Raw genomic sequence first — 19591 nt, 5'->3', positions numbered from 1 at the left:
CAGATGGGTGCTAATTCTAGAGATCATTAAAAAATTCAGTGTAGCCCTTGAAATTTTTTTTAACAATAGTAGAATAGATATAATTTTTAACATTTATAAGAGCTTTAGACAGATGTTTTAAAAGTTATATAAAATAAAAATAAAATGGAATATTTGATATTAACCTCTCATGCTATGCCTCCAAAATTTTCCATAGTTTGCTTGCATAATATTTTTTCTGCTTTAAAAATATATATGCTCTTTGCCAAAAATGTGGGGATTTCAATAAAAATTCACATAACAAAAAAAATTTGTTCAAATTTCCCCCACTCAGAGTTAATTACCATTAATATTTTGGTGTGTTTGCTTTAATTAATAGACTTTTTAAAGAGCAGTTTTAGGTTTACAGAAAAGTTTTTTTCTGTAAAGGAGAGCTCCCATATACTAACCCTCCCTCCCCCCAGTTTCTCCTATCATTGACATCTTAGGTAACTGTGGTACATTTGTTAGAACTGATGAGTCAATATTGATACATTATGATGAACAGGTTTACATTCCAGTTCACTCTTTCTGTGGATTTTGACAAATGCATAACCACTTGTAACCACCATTTGATTTTTTTTTTTACTATTTTAAAAAAGTTTTTTCACTATTTAGAAGTTTTTTCACTGTTTAAAAAAGCATATATAAAGTTAATTTTTACTCCTCATTGGGTACTTTAATCGTTTTATGTTTTTTAGTTTAAAAAAAGTTATGGTTCTTTGATTATAAAAATAATCCACGTTTAAAGTAGTGTTGGTGGATAATAACCGTTTAAATGAATTATCTAAAAACTGGCACTTATTAAAAGAATATGTTTACAAGTTTCATTAGTTGCATGTAAACAATCAACAGAGTGTTTGGGGTCCACATCCTCGCACAGAAGGGCTTGCTTCGCCTCTGTGGTTTTCATGTGAAATTACTGATTACCCTTTGGACCACAAGGAAAAGGTTATGGTAGTGCTTTGAGTGGCTTCACTAAACAGTACAATAAGACTTGCCCTAGTTCCTGGGGAGAAGGGTAGTTTTAAAAATCCGCACCCAGTGTTTCCTTTGCTCAGAAGTGAGCATAGCCTCTGCTCCTTCGCGTAAAGAGAACTTCAAACCGAGGCAGAAGTGGGGCAAGTGGACTGGGGTACCAGGGGTTGCTTGGGCTACTAGGTGGCTCCTCCCACCCTGGGCTTGTGAGGCTGGGGGTTGATGGCGTAGGGGAAGAGACTGGCTTAGGAGGACCCGGCCGGGGTGGTGGTATGGGGGTAGTCTCTGGGGGTGGCTGGAAGAGAGCCGGGCTCGGGGTGTAGCTGAGGGCAAGAGGAGTTGGGGCGGGGGAAGTGTAGCAGGGCCAGGGGCGTGGTTGGGGGATATCCTGATGGGAGATGAGGGATGCCTTGAGGGGCTGGGAAAGGCTGGGAAGATGGTGGGGGAAGCGGGGATGTTGGTAGGGACCGGCTTGGCCGGGTCTCCGGGCAGGGGGCGTGGCAAGGCCGGGGTGCAGAGGATGAGTGTGGTCGGCAGCATGGCCTAAGTGGACAGAGAACCCGGCTGGAGGCGCGGCCGAAACGGGTCGGGGGCGTGGCCTGGAGAGGAAACGCGCTCGGGGCCAGGAGAGTAGAGGGAGAGCCGGGTTGGGGGCGTGGCTTGGGCGTAGCTCTAAAATGGGCTGGGGGTGTGACCCGAGGCGGGGTGGGGGCGTGGCCTGGGAGTCCGGCTGCCGCGGCGCGGGCGGGATTCAGCGCCGCGCTTTCTCTGGCAGCCGCCCCGCCCGCCGCCAGCCCAGAGGCAGCGCACGGGAGCAGAGGCTTCTGCGAGAGCCCGGCGTGCTCCGAGCTCCGTGGGACCCGGACCGGCCCAGTGTCGCGGGGACGTCTTGGATCCTCTGGCTTTGGAGGCTCCGTCGAGTGGGAGCCGCACGAGGTGAGGCTGCACCCCGGCGTGCGTCTGTGCGGGGCGCGCGCGGGGCGTGGGGGCAGGCGTCTGGGGCTGTTAGCCGGGAGACCGCGGAGAGGAATTAGCCCCAGGCGACGGCTTTCAAAGCCCGAGGACGCCCTCCTTCGTCCTCCATCCTCCTGGCCGCTTCTCGGGGCAGCCCTAGCTGCCCACCTGTTGGTGCCCTGCAGTGGTTGCTCGGCGACCCCCCCAACCCCCAGGTTCGGCAAGCGGCGTTGACCCCGGGGAGCGCGTGCAGCCGGCGCTCCTGGAAGAGGTCGTCTCCGGCGCGACCCGTTCGGGGATTACCCTGAAACTTTACCCCAAGCTCCCGACTCGTTGGGCCTGGCCTTCGAGGTTGCGCGGGGAGGGCGGACAAAGGTTCGGGGAGCCTGGTGCGGCCGGTGTTCCCTTCACAGCTCCGCTCCCTCGGGTGGCGCCACCGGTGCCACCGGCACCGGCCCGGGTCTGCTGTAGCTGGTTGCCATGGAGCGGATGCGGTCCGAGAACTTAGTTTTGAAAGCAAGATTCTCCTCAGGTCCCAGCTGCGTCTCATTTCACGAGAAAGACCGCCGGGACTCGGTGTCTGTCGCCTCTGAATTGGAAGGTTTGCCGGAGTCGGCTTGGTTCCAGCTGTGGTTGACGTGGTGCGGGCATTTGCATACTAGCTCCAGGAAGGTAGACACCAGCAGTGCTGCTCACGTCAGGGGGAACTCAGGTGACCTGGGCTGGCTGGCGGGCCACCCATTTGACTGTGTAAAGTTACAGAGCCTCAACAAATTTCCCCTCCCTCCAAACGCGAAAAAACAAACCAAACCAAACCAACAAACAAAAAAACTCCGGCTAGTTGCTTCGCCTCACTGGATGATAGTGTTGGTAATAGAACAATAATTTGAATTTAGTGAACACTTATTATCGAGACTATCCAAAAATCAACACCCCCCCCTCCCAGGTTTTCTCTGCTCCTCCTATTTTTTGTGTTGCCTGGTGTTTTCATTCCCACAACCTCCCTTCAGATCTCCCAGTTCTTTGCTTCCCTTTGCTAACAGGCACAGAAATCTCACTCCATTTTATTTGTGCACCATTCATAACAAATGCACCTTTTCTTCATGTCCCCCAACTTGCATACCTCCTCATTCCATTGTTCTCCTGGTGCCTGTTAATTATGCACTCCTCCCTGTGCTACCCTTGTTCTCTGCCCCCACATCCTTTATAGAGTTTTATGTGACTGGTTTTTATACGATATTGTAATTTTCAGTGACCTCCTTCGGACCCAAAATTTGCCATCTTCCAACCAGGATGATTATCTGTTTTTTTATTTGTGCTGTGCACGTACACGTGCACATGTGTTGCTTCTCTTCCCAATTTCTCCCACATGGTGCTTTCTTGCCTTTTACCTACTTCTCCACAAATGCTTTCCCTGCTGCTGCCTTTACAGCACACCTTGTTTCAGTTCCTTTGGTTGTGAATTTTCTACGCCACCACCCTTCCTAGGTTCCCTTTCCTCTTTTACAATCAGTCCTCCATTAGGTTGCAGACATCTTAATTTCAGACTGCCTGAAAAGGGTCCGAAGGTGGAGGGAGGGAGCCTCTGCCTTTCCCCAGGAGTACCCTGGATTTCAGGACCTTCCAGTCTGCTCCAGTATCATATACATAGTTACTGGATTATGTTAATATTGATATCAATATTGAATATACTTATCAAACAGTTAGTCTGGGCCGGGCTCTCTTCTGAGGGATTTACATGCTCTAATACCTCATTAATCCTCCTCACATCCCTGAAATGTAGATACTATTACTTTCCCCATTTTACAGATGAGACAAGAGAGGCTGACAAGTGACAGGCCCAATTTCTCAAGGCTCTCTAGTGGCAGAGCCCTTCTTGCCAGGTGCTGAACTTCTATGCTATAGGAACTACTGAACTCAGACATAGGTTGGGATTTGGTTTTGGGAATAAGGTCATGAATTGCACCTTTTATTTAGTCTGCAGTTTACAACAATTGAGGGCATATTATCTATACCTATAGAACAGTGCAGGGGGAAAATCCAATGCCTGATGTCCTTTGGAAAGATTGGGGACACTGTCTGGGCTGACTGTCAATTCAGGCTTTCTTTCAGTTGGCTTCCTAAAGAGAATACATTGGTCCCCTTAGCTACAGGAAGGCTGGAAGAGAGATAATCGCCAGCAGTCTCCTGTGCATTGGGAATTTGAGATTCACTTTGACTAGTTGGTCAGACCTCTAGGGCCCCCCTGATAGCCCTGTGATTTTATGAGTCTCATTTATTTCTATTTCATTATGTAATCTCAAAAGCTTGTTCAAATATTTCCTAGGTGGTCTTTACCATCCTGAAAGTTGGAGGCAAATATTTCCTCTTTTGCAGCTACTGAGGCAGCGTGTAGGTAAAGTTTTATACTTTGATAGCTTGAAGGGATCTTACGCTCCACAGATGAGGAAACTGACCCAGAGAAGTAAAATGACGTCTCCAAGGGAAAGCAGTAGTCTCCAAAGGCTAGGAGACCTGAGCTTAGATCCCAGATCTGTTGATCTTTGGTCCAGGGCTCCTCATGACTGGCTGTACAGCTTGGTGGGTTGATCTGTCTGCTTGCTGCTGAAAACAATGAGCCTTCTTTCCTCTTCCTTTCCTGAGCTAAGAGGTTCTGGAAGGATTCATTTAAAATAGAAATTGTCAGGGTTTTCTGGGTTTGTTTTTTTTGGGTCTGAAAGCTAAACACTTAAAATGTTTGCTTTTGAAATATGTAATGGCATAAATGGGATCATAAAATCATGGAAGTATAAATTCAGAGGATTTAGAAAAGTAATTTTGTTATTTCCAAAACATCAGGAAGGAACACCAAATGTACATTGCTTTCTAGAGGCAAATCATGTAATACGTGGGCGTTTGAAGATCAGTAACTGTAATGTTTAATTGTATTTTCCATTTGCAGACAAATGCATTAGGCACAAAGTGCTCATATGATTTCCTTCATCCTTGCATCTCACATGAAACAAGTGAAGGGGACAGAGCGTGTCAGGTTAGCTTTTCTTTCTGTGTTGGCTCTGCCATGCTCTCCCCCTTTTCTTGGACTGGGACTCCCACCTAAGCCCCCCTGATTCCCAGCTCCTACCTTTCTATTTAATTCCTTCCCTCCAGGAACCCTCCGGGAACCTAGAGGGTAGTATTTACCCATGCTGCTTAACTCATTCTGTATCAGTCTTTCTTGACAGAATTAAACCCTAATGCCCTAAGGTACACGTCATATGTAATTAACTTCTCTGATGCTTCTAGAATGAGAAGGGCAGTTAAGGTTCCATCCTTGGGAGAATTGAGGGTACAGTAGTTATCTCAAGTATTTATCTGTGTTCTGTGGTTGAGATGAGGATCATTCTAACTAAAGAGCAAATTAGATTTCTCTGCTCCCCTTTAACAGCTGAGAAAATGGAGGTGAAGGACTTTTTCATGGCCAAAGCCTCATAGTAAGTGACAAGGATGAGATTGGAGCACTGGGCTGCCTGGCTCAGGAGATCTGAGTATATGCTTCCATGTGTCTGTCTCCTCTGTCCCTTGTAACTCCCTTTGGCTACACTCTTTTGCAGAGGCTTTTCCGAACTAGATGGTTCCTGTTTGGTGAACTGCAGATGTAACATTGCATCTGCAATTGGGGGGGAGGGGCAGGCTCATAAGAGTTTCAGGGCCCATCCCTGTCTGTCTCACTTGGGATGTACATGGCGCTTTGTCATTGCCTGAGAGGGCTCTGGGAGCTGCTGCCATGCCACGAATGGAAAGAGGATGATACAGATTTCTAATACGTGGCAGTGACTGTGGTCAGAATGTCCACATTTGTGGATGCAGGTAATACCGCATGCTTTTGCCCTAATATTCAAATGTCCTGGAAACACAATTGTTACCCCATCTTCACCAGACCTTAAAGGACTAGATTTCTTGGTCAGATATAACCTCTGCCTGTTTCCCTGCAGTAGAACCACTCTGTATCATTGTGGAAGAAATGAGAACTCAACATTGTAATTTCAGGGACCGTGTGCCTGACTCATAATATCTTTGGGAGGGCGAGTCCAGGATTTTATTGTCTTAAAACGGAGGGACAGGAGGCGGGGAATGAGATATGTTCCTGCTACTGGAACTTTGATCACAGTCTTTTGTAGAAATTATCGTTCTATATAAACAGTGAGCAGTCTTGTACTTGAGTGTTAAAATTACAATTCAGTCACATTAAACACATTTCTGAGGTCAGGCCCTAGTATTTAACTACCGTGTATGGTGAGAGATGGAGTCCTGAGTCCTGAAACAACTTACACATGTATGTTGAGACACATCCAGCTTATACACTGAAATCAGCTATAGCTCTGAGAAAACCAGCTCCTACTTGAGTCTTGCTTCTACTTGCTCCATTCCCACCCTTCCTGGTAGAATGGCGTGCTCACATGTGCATGCTTATAGTGTATCTTTTATGTGCCAGGCCTGTGCCAGATGGAGAAGATGGAAAGAGTCCTCAGAAACAGCTGTGGTCCTCAAGGAGCCTCACATTCCTGTCAGTGGGGGAGGTAGATGTGTGAAAGGAAAGTCTTAAAATGTGTAGCAGATATAGTGATCAGTTTGTGAGGAGTGGATTTAGGGAGCCCATGAGAGATCTAGGATCCATGAAGCCTTCCTGGAGGAGGAGTTAGCTACAGCCTGGGCTGAATGGGATGAGCAGATTGGGGAAGGAGCTGACAGAGGGAGGCATAATGCAGGTGGATTCAGCCAGATTGAGTAAGCACAGGTGGGGAGACAGACTTTAGCTCCGGGACCCTAGGGACTCTGAACACTTCTGCATGGCATAGCTCCCAGCTTATCATTTATGACTGTTGTTTGTCTAGAGCAGTGGTTTGGCCTGAGTATCACTTGGGGATTTGTTGGAAGAGCAAATTCTAGGGCTTTCTCTCAGACCTATGGAGAGCTGCAGAGGTCCAGAGTTTGAGAAGCACTGTTCTAGTACATGTGCTTTCAGGAGGTCCTAAATAGTTATTCTTCATGGCTACACGATAAGGTTTTCAGAGAGTGAAAACTCTGTTCCTACCTGGTTGGATTGGGTAGGATTTTCCTCAAGTCCACAGCTGTCCACATGTCCTGCATCTCTTTGCCAAGTGTATGTACTTTCTCACAATTTCTCCCCGCCCCCCACTTCATTTCATTGCCCATTAGTGTTTTATATTATTTCTGTAACACCTCCATCTTTCCTGATTTTTAGTGTTGGCAGTAGTCAAACTGAGTTCCGATCCTAACTCTGCTATGTGACCTTGGGAAGGTATTAATTACCCTCTCTGTGCCTCAGTTGCCTTATCTGAAAAATGTAGGTGGGAACAATACCCAGCCTTTTGGTAGCATTTCAAACTTCACTGCACATTTGAATTAGCCAGGTTTTTTTTTTTTTTTAAGTTGATTCCTACTCCCTCCCCAAATACTATGATTGGTTTTGGGTGTGACCTAAGCATTGAAATTTTTAGCAGCTTCCCATGTGCAGGGAGGTTTGGGAATCACTGTGCTCAGCTGTTGGGAGGATGAAATGAGTCCACTCTTGCTTAGCAGAGTGCCTGGCGCAATAATTGCTTCGTAAACATGTGCTGGAGGAGACTCTGATGGTTTTATGGCAACAAGAGGGGAAAGTGAGCCATTTCAGTTGTTTGATGAATACTTGTTAATTGTCAAATGCCTGTTGGTTTGGAAATCTCTGGTGGTCCCGTCTTTTGTTCTGAGAGTTGAGAGGTGATCCAGTGCCATGGATCTCCACATCTAATTCTCTAAGCCCTCTCTTTGCAAGGGTCATGCTGTAAACAGAGTGTGTCCTCCCCCACAGCCTTCTCAGCCCAGGGCACCATTTTCCCAATTCTCTATGGAAAAACTCCAATTTTTGGAATATAACCATTCTAAAATCATGAAGTAGCAATGCTTTACAACATGGGTGGGGAGTACTTAATATTTGGGGACCATTACTGTCTACGTTTTTCAGATAAGGCAATTGAAACACAGAGCGGTAAATGCCTTCCCAAGGTCACAGAGTTAGCAAGCAGCAGAGTTGGGATCTGAACCCAGTTTATTTTGTACCAGTTCTAATCTGTCATTTGTACCTAAATGCCAGTTTTCAAACCTGGAATAAATCTTTAGACTTCATCTCTTTGGCATGGTTCTATTTTCTGGGATCTAAATGTCACTATGTCCTAAATTATGTATTTCTAACCATTACTTGAAAAGATGTATAATCTTTTTGCATGCCCTGTCTTGTCACATACATTAAATCAACGTTTATTCATTGTTTTATTAATTTGACAACTATTGATAAGTACCTGCTTTGTACCAAAAGAGCCAAGCTAGCAAGTTTATTTCTTCCCTTCCTCCTTTGGAGGGACAAACATGTCTCTGTCTCTATCAGCATGTGTAAGTATTTCGGTTTTGATTTATAACTGCAGTCTTTTCTATACCTGTCTTTTTTGGTGACACAATTCTTCCACTTTTAATAATGGAACATCTGAAGGACATTTTTCCTGGTGACTTCATGGGCCTTCCTCGAAGCCTGCTGAGATTAATTAAGCCAAACCCCATGCAACAATTATTCTCATTTATCCTGGCAAGTTATTAAAATGTAGGTTGCCTGGGACCAGGAGGCTTGAGTAAGTGAGCAATAGTTAGTACCCTCAGAAGGAAATGGGTGATGCAGATTGAGTTCTGTGGGTTAGTCCTATCTTTCAGTCTACAACCAGTCCTCTTAGTGTGGCCAAACTAAACAAAGAAATGAGAAATAAGTGAATTCATATCTCAGGTTTCTGATTTGTGCTCTTTCTGTGAAAAAGAATACATGTTTGGTTTTGTTTTCTGTGTCAGGCATGCAAGTAATTGGTGTTTACTGTGAGATTGGCCCTGGGACATTTAAGTGTGTGCTGCAAATGGAAATAATTGATTCACTATATTTGTTCTGCTGCCCGATTACTAAGTGAAAACCTACCACTGGGGAAACTTTCGTAGAGCCAGCACACAAGTGGCTCAGTATTATGGTAAAGACTAGCCTCCATTGTGTGGTCTTACCATTATCACTGCAGTTACTCTCGGACTGAATAGGCTTTAGAAATACAGGCCTTCAAAGGACTTGCCCTTGCTTAAATGTTCCATGGATCCTTCTGAAATAACATCCCCCAAGTCCTCATTGAAAACAGTAAAGAAGGCGAGGCTATATTAATATCTACAAGCTTTAGTTCTATTCGGAAGGATTATATATTCAAAATGAGAACAGTTCGAAGTACATTTAGGTTTTAAACATTTGAGGTTAACAATCTGAAATGCGCTAGGAAAAATAAGCAAAATATTCTCTAAAATGGTATGTTTTAAAATCTGCTAGACCTGTTTTCTCTGCCTTTGAGTTTTCTGAAACAAATCTAAACTTCCCCAGTGATTGCTTGGCTCGTCTTAACTGAGGAGCCTACTTGTTTTACCAAATCCGGTTTCAGATCTACCATTAAAGACCGCTCTCTGTGACCTTAGGCCACTTCTCCAAAACTATTGTGTCCTGTACTTCCTGGAAAAGGATTGCGTACTTTACGTGCCAGCTTCGGTTCCTGGCTATGATCTGTGGTGTGCTTGTGCACATGTACTTTTGTGTGTGTGTGTGTGTGTGTGTGTGTAGGGGAGGGTGTATATGCTGGAGCCAAAACCACATACTGTGTTCTGACAGTGTGACATAGAGTGAGCTCCTCATTACATAAAGTTCCCTTCTAAGTTGAGTCTTAGACTCCTGGCCTCACTAAGTAAATGAATGAATTCTGGATTGTGGAATTGTGAATAAGGAAAGTGGCAGCTTCTCTTGAACTCTTAGTTTTTTAATGGCAAGTCATGCAAAGGTGTGGGTAAGACAAGTGATTTGTAAATGTGCAGCTTGTGGAATCAGGCTTTCTGGGTCGTATTTGTATCTCCAAGTGCGGTCCTTACCACCCGGCGTTGGTATAAACAGCTCTTGCTCAGTGTTGAGTCGCCTGGAGGCAGGTGCTTGTCTCCAGGCTTAGACTTGGAAATGCCACACACACCTTGCTGAGCATCCTGTGCTTCTGCAAGTCGGGATGGCTTCTGGATAATGACAATGCTCTGCTCCTTGAGACGTAGGGACCATTCATTCATAAATGCAGACCCAGTTTGGGCCAGGGTGAGGCACTGTACTGAGGGCACATGGACAGGGTCAAGTCTAAGTTGTAACTCTGGCAGAGCTTAGCCCTCCTGCCCCCTGCGAGTCTCACCTTTTCTCATTAGATCTCACTCTTGGATGGGAGGAGAGTGATGAAGATTCACTTCCTCTCGGCTTTGCTCTCTGGGCTGGAATCCTCTTCGAGGGCAGTGACACTCAGAAGGGAGAGGGTAAGTATGCTTTCTTCTGCCTGTCAGCAGTGCTGCCGGAAGATCATCTGGTCTTCTCTTAACTCCAGTCAGAATTAGGAAAAATACCCTGGGCTCTGAGAATGGGGTCTGCTTTCCTTCTAACATAGAAGAAACATGGAGGAGGAAGCAAGAACTCTTTCTGCTTTTCCCTAATCTTTATTTCTAATCTGACCCCTCATACAAGGTGCTCACCCTGAAAGGGTACTGAGCCAGAAGCCTTCCTGGTACATAGAAGCGAGACTGATCAAGCATTACAAGGTCAGTGCTTACAGGTAGATAGGTCAGAGCACAGAAAATCGCCACCCCTGCCTAAATATGTCTTGATTTGGTAGCATAGTTAACTTACATTTTCATTCTAGCACAATTGAGGGAAGTTGATCGCATTGACTTCCTGGGGGCTATTTTCAAGCCTGCTGAGATTAATTAAATCAAACCCCATGTGACAATTATTCTAAAGCAAAGTGGTTTATTAAATTTTGGTGCATGCTGGACTACCGAATTGAAATTATTCAAGTAGATGATTACAGTTTTGTTGATTTTGTAGTATAGGAGTTGAATACCCTTTTTTCATTTTTATGGGCCGATGCTGCCAGTCTCTTAGATTTCCTTTCCTGCTGGGATGAAGAATCTCTCAAGGAAGAAGGAAATGGCCTGTTGTCAGTAGGACAGTGTTGTTTTCTTGGCTTTCCTGGAAAGCCATCTCTGTAGAGGCCAGGTCTTCCTCCGTACACAATGGAGGTTGGGGATTTTTAAGAGCCCTTTGTGTCACTTGGAACACTTTTCTTCTGAGATGAAGATAGTGGGTATCTGTGCAGATCAGTCTGGGATAAAGAACATTGTGAAAGGAGACCTGGCTCAGCAGGAGGGTTCCCAGGCTCTCATCGTACTGAGCTGGGACAGCCACCTTCTCTGTGTATGTCCAGGTCACCTGGAAAGACCTGGGAAGCATCTTAGTCATTAGTGAGAGAAGATTTGAAAAAAACCCACAAACCTTTTGCAAGCATGTGTCTTTGTCACTGTCACAAAAGTACACCGGGGATGTACTTTTATGTGCTCCTTTAAAGACTACTGGATCCCCCTGTGACCAGTTATGACTGGTCTTCTCTTTACAAATTCTTGCCTCTTTACAAATTCTTCCTCTGCCTTGTGTAAAGTCATCGCTGCAGGAGTCAGAATGAGCTTAGAAAACACTTCTCATGGATTGTTAGTTGGAAAGAGATGTGCCCATAGGGAGAACCCTACAGCTCTCTCCTCAGAGTGCTGGCAGGACCCCCCACTCACTGACTGCTCACCCGGAGTTATGGTTGGTTTCAGATTCCCAAGGAAGTGACTGTTGTGTCACCTGAGGGCAAAGGGACTTGGGAAGCATTGCCCATTGGCTGCCTCATGTTTTCAGGGCCGCCATTTGGCAAGAGGGGAAGGAAGATGATGAAGTAGTGATCTTCATCTCGGAACCCACAGAGAAGATCTGATGGCATCTGCTGCTTTCATGTGGAAGATAAATAAGGAGAATTGGTGCTGGGACGGCTGTCTGTCACTGATGTGTCTGCTGGGTGGTGTTATGACTGCAATGCCGCTTGCTTCTCCCATGGTGTGATACAGATAACAGTGGAAGTGTTCCAAGGGTTAGGTGAATGGCTTCAAAGGAAGCAGTATAGAGAGGGCTGATAATTACCCACAGCCTAACAGGCAGGTGGCCACACCTTCTTGCTGGTGCCCGACTGGGTAACCTGTGCCAGAATTATACAGACTGCTGGTGTTGGTCCTAGGCTTTCCTGCTGACCTCCTCTGCATCCATTGTGGGGATATTCAGCCAAATGCACACCCAGATTCCAATAATTGGCTGTGTGGAAGACGATGGTACATAGGTTGTTTTCATTAACTAGAGTAAGGTTGGTAAAAGTGGATATCTGACACAGAAGAGGCAGGAGTTTGCTGAAGAAGGGAGTGGGGATTTGAGAGTTAAGGCAATATATAATTGTATTTGTGGAGAGTTTTAAATTCTTGTTTATTAATTTTAATTGAACTTTTCATTTTGAAATAATTATAGATATACATGCATGATGTAGTACAGTGATATTTATATGATCGAGTACAACATCACAACTAGGATATTGACATTGATACAGTCAAGATACAGATATTTCCCATCACCACGAAGATCCCTCATGTTGTCCTTTTATGGCCATACCCACTTCCCTCCTGTCCGTACTCCTTCCTTTCCCTCTTTAGCAGCCACTAATTGTTCTCCATATAATTCTGTCATTTAAAAAATTTTATAAAATTGGAACATACTATGTTTAGGACTTCTTTTCTCAGCATAATTTTCTGAAGATACTAGTTCTTCTTTAGACATGCGGTTTGCAAATCTGTGTTCTGATTAGTTTTCCCTTTTAGCTTGTAACCAGGTTCTCTGCAGAACAGAAGTTTTTAATTCTGATGAGGTCCAATTTATTGATTTGTTTTCCCTTTTATGGATCATATTTTTCATGTCAAGTCTAAGAAAAAGAATTATTCAAAGATTGTCTTCTTTTTTTAAAATATATATATATATATATATATATTTTAAGATTTTATTTATTTATTTGATAGACAGAGATCACAAGTGGGCAGAGAGGCAGGCAGAGACGGAGTAGGAAGCAGGGAGGGAGGGAGGGAGGGAGGGAGCCTGATGCGGGGCTCGATACCAGGACCCTGGGATCATGACCTGAGCTGAAGGCAGAGGCTTTAACCCACTGAGCCACCCAGGCGCCCCATGTCTTCTATTTTTTTAAGTCTTATAGTTTTACATTTTAAACTTAAATTTGTGATCATTTCAGAATACCTCGGTAGCTCAGTCAGTTAAACCTCTGTCTTTGGCCAGCTGGGGTTATGATCCCTGAGTCCTGGGATCAAGTCCCATGTTGGGTTCCTCGCTCAGTGGGGAGCCTGCTTCTTCTTCTGCCTGCTGCTCCCCCTGCTTGTGTGTGCCCTCTCCCTCTCTCTGAGACAAATAAACAAATAAAATCTTTAAATTTATAAACCTTTTGAGTTTTTGTATAAGGTGTGAGATTTAGGTCATGATCTTGGTGGTTTTGTTTATTTATTTTGTTTTGGTTTGCCTGTGGATGTCGAGTTGCTCCAGCACTTTTTTGTTGAGAAGGCTATCCCTCTTCCATCAGTTGCTTTGTACCTTTATAAAAGGTAAGTGGGTATATTTATGTAGGTATTTCTCTGGGTTCTCTTTTCTGTCCAGTTGGACTGTGTTATACCTCAGCCATCATCACAGTCTTGATTCCTGTAGTTATGAGTCTTGAAGTTGGATGGACTGATTCCTCTCATTTTTTCAAAATTGTTTTAGCAATCCTAGCTCCTTTCCCTTTCCATATAAATTTTAGAATAATCTCTTATCTATAAAAAAATCTTGCTGGAATTTTGGGAGAATCAGCATCTTTAGTGTTGAGTCTTTCAATCAATAAACTCAGTGTATCTTTCCATTGATTTTATCATCATTGTGTAGTCTTCACCTGTAAATCCTGTTCATGATTTAGATTTATACCTAAGTATTTCATTTTTTGACTGTAAATAGTATTGTATTTTTTAATTAAGATACAATTAGTATATAATATTACCTAAGTTTCAAGTGTGCAACATTATAGTTTGACATCTGTATGCACTGTAAAGTGATCACTGCAAAAAGTCTAGCTACATCCATTACCATGCAATTGACCTCCTTCACCCATTTTTGCACCCCACTCACCTTCCATTCGGGTAGCCACCAATCTGTTCTCTATATCTGTGAACTTGTTTTTGTTTTGCTTACTTGCTTGCTTGTTTGTTCAGATTCACATATGAGTGAAATCTTGGTGTTTGTCTTTATATGTCTGACTTATTTTACATAGCCTAATATTTTCAAGGTCCATAATGGTTTGTATTTTTAATATTGATGGCCATGTGTTCATTGCTGTATATAGAAATACAGCAGGTTTTTTAGTATGTTTAGCTTATATCCTACAACCGAGAAGAACTCATTCATTAGCTCTAGGAATTTTTTGGTATATTCCTTGGGATTTTCTATGTAGACAGTCATGTCCTCTGTAGATAGAGATGGTTTAATTTCTGCCTTTCCCATCTATATGCCTTTTATTTCCTTTTCTTGCCTTATTGCACTGGCTAGAACTTCTAGCATTATGTTGTATAAGAGAGTGGTGAGAGCAAACATTCTTGTCTCTCGTTTCTGATCTTAGGAGAAAAGCACCCTGTCTTTCACAGGCTCTTGGTTGATGCAAGTTGAAAAAGCTCTCATGTATTCTGTTGTTGTTGCTGTTGTTTTTTAAATGGTGAATGGGTGAATGGGTGTTGAATTTTTTTTCCCAAGATTTTATTTATTTATTTGACAGAGAGAGAAAGAGAGAGTGAGAGAGAGGGAACACAAGCAGGGGGAACACCAGAGAAGTATTTCCTACTCTTTAATTTCCTGGAAATTGGTAGAATTGGTGTTAATTCTTTTTTAAATATTTGGTAGACTACTTCAGTGAGATTCTCTGAGCCCTGGAGATTTCTCTTTTGGTAGTTTTGAAATTGCAAGTTCAAGTTTATTAATGGTTAAGGGCTGTTGAAGCTATCTATTTCATATTGTGTGAATTTTGGCAGTTTGTGTTTTTTTGAGCAAATGGCCCATTTTGTCTAAATTGTCAAATTTATGTATATAGAGTTCGTAATATTCCCTTATTGGCCTTTTTATATCGGGGAGGGGGTCTATAGTGATATCTTGTTTCATTACTGATATTGGTATATTGTGTCTTCTTCTTTTTTCTTTGTCAGTCTTGTTAGAAGTTTGTGAGCTTTATTAATCTAAAAAAACCAGCTCTTGGTTTAATTGATTTTCTCTATTTTTCTATTTTCAGTTTGTTTTTATCTGCTCTTACCTTTGTTATTTCCTTCTTTTTTCTTTCTTTGGATTTATTTTGCCCTTATTCTAGGTTCTTGAGGTGGGAGTTTACTGATTTGAGATGTTTCTTCTTTTTATATGTATTTATTTCATGCTATACATTTCCCTCAGAGTACTGCTTTAGGTGTATCCTATAATAATGTATTTCATTTTCATCTGCATTGAGTTAAATGTGTTTTTTAAAACTTCTCTTTGTCTTCTGTTTTGACCTGTGGATTATTTACATGTGTCTTGTTTACTTTCCAAATATTTGGAGATTTTTCTGTTATCTTTCTCTTATTAACTTCTACTTTATTCAATTTTGGTAGGAGAATACATTCTATATGATTTTATTTCATTTTAAAGATTTTTTATTTATTTGACAGACAGAAACCACAAGCAAGCAGAGAAGCAGGCAGAGAGAAAGGAGGAAGCAGGCTCCTTGCTGAGCAGAGAGCTCAATGTGGGGCTTGATCCCAGGACCCTGGGATCATGACCCAAGGCAAAGGCAGAGGCTTTAACCCACTGAGCCACCCAGGCGCCCCATTCTATATGATTTTAGTTTTTAAAATGTTTTTGAGGATTGTTTTATAGCCCATGATATTGTCTGTCTTCATATATCTCTCATATACTCTTGAACAAGAATATATATTCTGCTGTTGTAGGATGGAGTGTGCTATAAATGTCTCATCCTTTTGTTTGATGTTGATACTCCTGTAATGGAGTGTTGTAGTGGTGTTGGTAGTAGCTGTTTTTTGTTTTCTTCTTCTTTTTTTCTGGTAATGGAGGGGGTGTTATAAGGATTAGATAGCAGAGAATTTGAAGTCATACTGTCCAGCAAAAATACGGAGACCGAGTCTATATTGCCAGTTTAAGGTAACTTTGACAACTATCCAAGGAGAGAGTAGTTTATATTCTGAAAATATAATTACTAGAGGGCCATTTCTTCAAACCATTGTTTTAGAATTAGAAAGTCTGAAGAAAACCAAGCTTAATCTGAAAATCAAAGGTCAGACAGCTAAAGTTGCCAACCAGGACAGGGAAAAAAGTGTGTGTTTTAAGTTTGTTTGGATTACTTCTTGTTGAATAGTATTTATGAGTTAACTAACTTATTGTGTACTAAGTGCTTACTTAATCATTACTTTAATTAGATCCAGAGCAGAGAAGTAGCTTATTAATATAAAAGCTAGACTAATTTATTCTAAAACATTTGTTGTGTAACTTCTCTATTCCTGACGTGGCACTAGTTCCTGAGGTTATAAAAATAAACTAGAGCAACACGGACTTAAGTATCCTTTATTCTCCCACAGAAGGAAAACCTAGAAATCCCAATGGCTTAAGACCGACATCTAGGAAACATAAGAATAAATTCAGCCTTGAATATTATTATAGTTTCATAGCCTATACATTTAAATTTGAAAAATAATATTAAAAATGTTTTGTAAGAGAAGTATGTTTTATTACATGGTTACCTAGTGGCTTTCAATTAAAGCCTGGTATTTCTTGCATGTCTCCTGTGTGCCAGGCACTGAAATGGGTACAGAGGGTCTGGGTTCGTTCAGCCCCTTATCTTAAGCCTGATATAAAGATAGAGGCCAGATGTAAATTTCTTGAACTTATATTCATCTTTGTGTTTTATTTTTTAAGAAAAAGAAGCTTCCATGTATAATGGAAAATTTTTTCTTTACATCTTTTTTTAAGAACACAGTTTTATAAAGAATGTGTAAGTCATGTTGAACTTAAATGTAAACAGGTCTAGTAGCGGTATCAAATACTGAAATTATTCCACATTGTTTTGTAAACACATCTATTAGTTTAACCTGTTCAACCAGGTACAGTTACAGAAGGGCAATAAAGACCTTGGTCCATTACTTTTCACGTAACACCACAGAAAGCGAGAAAATATAGTTGAATTTATTATAGTCTTTGCTTTCTTTTTCTTCATTACATCATAGTTTCCCTTTAATATCTGTTTTTCAGATCAGAAAACATGTTATTTTCCCAGACAACCAGTTGCTTTGATTAATGGGGCCAGGTCAGTCCAAGGACAGATTAAACACACAGGAACCTGGCATGATTCCTAGAAATGATCCTCAATCTTCCTTCTCTCACCTTGGGGCTCTTTAATTACTGTGTTTTCTGTGAAAATGGAGTCTGGTAATTTTCTGAAGAAGCTTCATATATCAGAACAAATGATAGGTGTTTGGTTGTTAAGCTCTTAAATATTTTTTTTTAAAGATTTTATTTATTTATTTGACAGAGAGAGAGATCACAAGTAGGCAGAGAGGCAGGCAGAGAGAGAGAGGAGGAAGCAGGCTCCCTGCTGAGCAGAGAGTCCGATGAGGGGCTCAATCCCAGGACCCTGAAACCATGACCTGAGCAGAAGGTGTAAAGGCTTAACCCACTGAACCACCCAGGCATCCCGATAAGCTATTAATTATTAATGAATAATAAGCTCCTGCTTCATTTTGTATCACTTTATTAACAAGTCTCCTCCTTTCTTGTATAAAAAAATGTTGAAAGTGGTAGTTAATCAAAGCATGGCGGTCCTGAACATTACTTCCCTGATTCACCATTACTTTTAACTGTTGCATTTCATTCTTGTAGATGTTTGGAGAAAGTGGTTAGATACTTTTATAATAATTTAGGCATGTATCAGTTAGTGAGGCTGATATGGTTTTCCTTCTGTAAATCACATAACTTCTTTGAGCCTAATTGTTTCCTTTTCTATAAAATGGGTCTGGCTGATAATAAGTGACCTAGCTACTTATTATAGCTGTTTTCGTTATAACATGCTAGTCTGTGAGCTCCTGAAGATTGATAGCTGTGGCTGATTTACATCTGTATCTCCAGTCTGTGACAGCCCAGATACTGCAAATGTTTATGGCATTTGGGGCCAGGCAGGTAACACAAGAGCTATGCAGTCTCACATGGAAACTCTGTAAGTTCCACCTATAGGATCCAGTGGGAACGTGGCCCAGTGTTAAACCCTCCTATTTTCCAAGAGAATCCAGAATCCTGCATTCTAAGTGAAATCTCTCTCTTCTTAAATATTGCTAATTAATTCGGTTTAAGAAAAATCCCCTATGTAGGCCAAACAAGGTGTGGGCACTAGGAAATTTAACCCAAAACCAAAGCTTTGCTACCTGAGCATGCTCTTAAAAAATGTTTGTTGAATTAACAGCAGTGAACAATAATGTTCATTGACTTATTGAGCTCCTTTATCTTATGACTGCCATGAGTAGAGATTGTTTTGATACTTCTGAGGAATATACATCTGTCTTCTGACAGTAAGAGCTTTTTTAACTAGACAAGATATTACTTATACAGAATTATTAAAAGCATTTACTAATAACAAGTACTGTAAATGAGCTTACTATGTGCCATGCATTGGTAGGAAAGTATTATTAATCCATATAAAAAGATGCACAAATTAAAGATCAGAAAGTTTAAATAATGACCCAAGCAGCTACATTCTGCCTAATGGCAGAGTGAGATTATAACCCAGCAGTTCATACGGTACCGTTCCTGGCTGTTAGTGCCTTTTGTCCAGATTAAGAACGAGTTGATACCATAGCAAAGCAACTAGCCTTATTTATTTATTTTTAAAACAGCTTTATGGAAATGTAATTAACATACCATCTAGTTCGTTCATTTAAAGTGTAAAACTGAGGTGTTGTTAGAATAGTCATGAAGTCATGCCAATTATCACCACGGTCAATTTTAGAATATTTTCATCACCCTAGAAGGGAAATCTGTCCCTATTAGTAGTCACTCCTCATTTCCCCTAAACTCCTAGGCCTTGGCAATGACTTAATCTACATTCTGTCACTATAGATCTGCCTTTTCTAGACATTTTGTATAAGGAATCATACACTATGTGGCCTTTGTTTTTTTTTTTTTTTTCCAGTCAGCATGGCATTTCAGGGTTTGTGCTTGTAAGTATTCTGAGTCCTTCATTTCTCTTGAGTAGTGAATAACCTTCCATTTCATGTATATATCACATTGCATTTGTTCACTGGTTTATGGCCATTTGGGTTGTTTATAGTTCTTGGCTCTTACGGACAGTGCTGCTATGAACATGTGTGTCCATATATTCCTGTAGACCTGTGTTTTTACTTCCCTGGGGTAAAACTGACATTGCTTGGATACTTGGTAACTCAATGTTTGACCTTTTGAGGAACCGTCAAACTATTTCACAGAGACTGCACTATTTTACCTTCCCACCAGCAATATATGGGGATTCCAATTTCTCCACTTCCTTACCAACACTTGTGCATATTTTTAAAAATTGTGGTAAAATTCACATATTAAAATTGTCCA

At 41.9% G+C, this 19591-nt stretch overlaps 1 protein-coding gene across 6 annotated transcripts in view; it reads left to right on the top strand.

The window, feature by feature from the left end:
- The window catches only part of SPATA13 (spermatogenesis associated 13), a 334233-nt gene that overhangs the window by 183283 nt on the left and 131359 nt on the right, over positions 1–19591 (top strand). Inside the window, exon 1 of one of the 6 annotated variants that reach the window (XM_013046787.2) lies at positions 1718–1932. The exons of the other annotated variants lie outside the window; for them this stretch is intronic. The gene's annotated coding sequence lies outside the window, so the exon portion shown is untranslated. Of the gene's footprint in view, positions 1–1717; positions 1933–19591 lie in introns of those variants that run through there. 6 annotated transcript variants of the gene reach the window in all.

Source organism: Mustela putorius, unplaced genomic scaffold (genome assembly GCF_011764305.1).
Source record: "Mustela putorius furo isolate JIRA1106 unplaced genomic scaffold, ASM1176430v1.1 tig00004035_pilon_pilon_pilon, whole genome shotgun sequence".
NCBI classification, from domain to species: domain Eukaryota; kingdom Metazoa; phylum Chordata; class Mammalia; order Carnivora; family Mustelidae; genus Mustela; species Mustela putorius.
The sequence above is the reverse complement of the archived record's forward strand: the minus strand, read 5'-3'. Positions and strand labels throughout refer to the sequence as shown.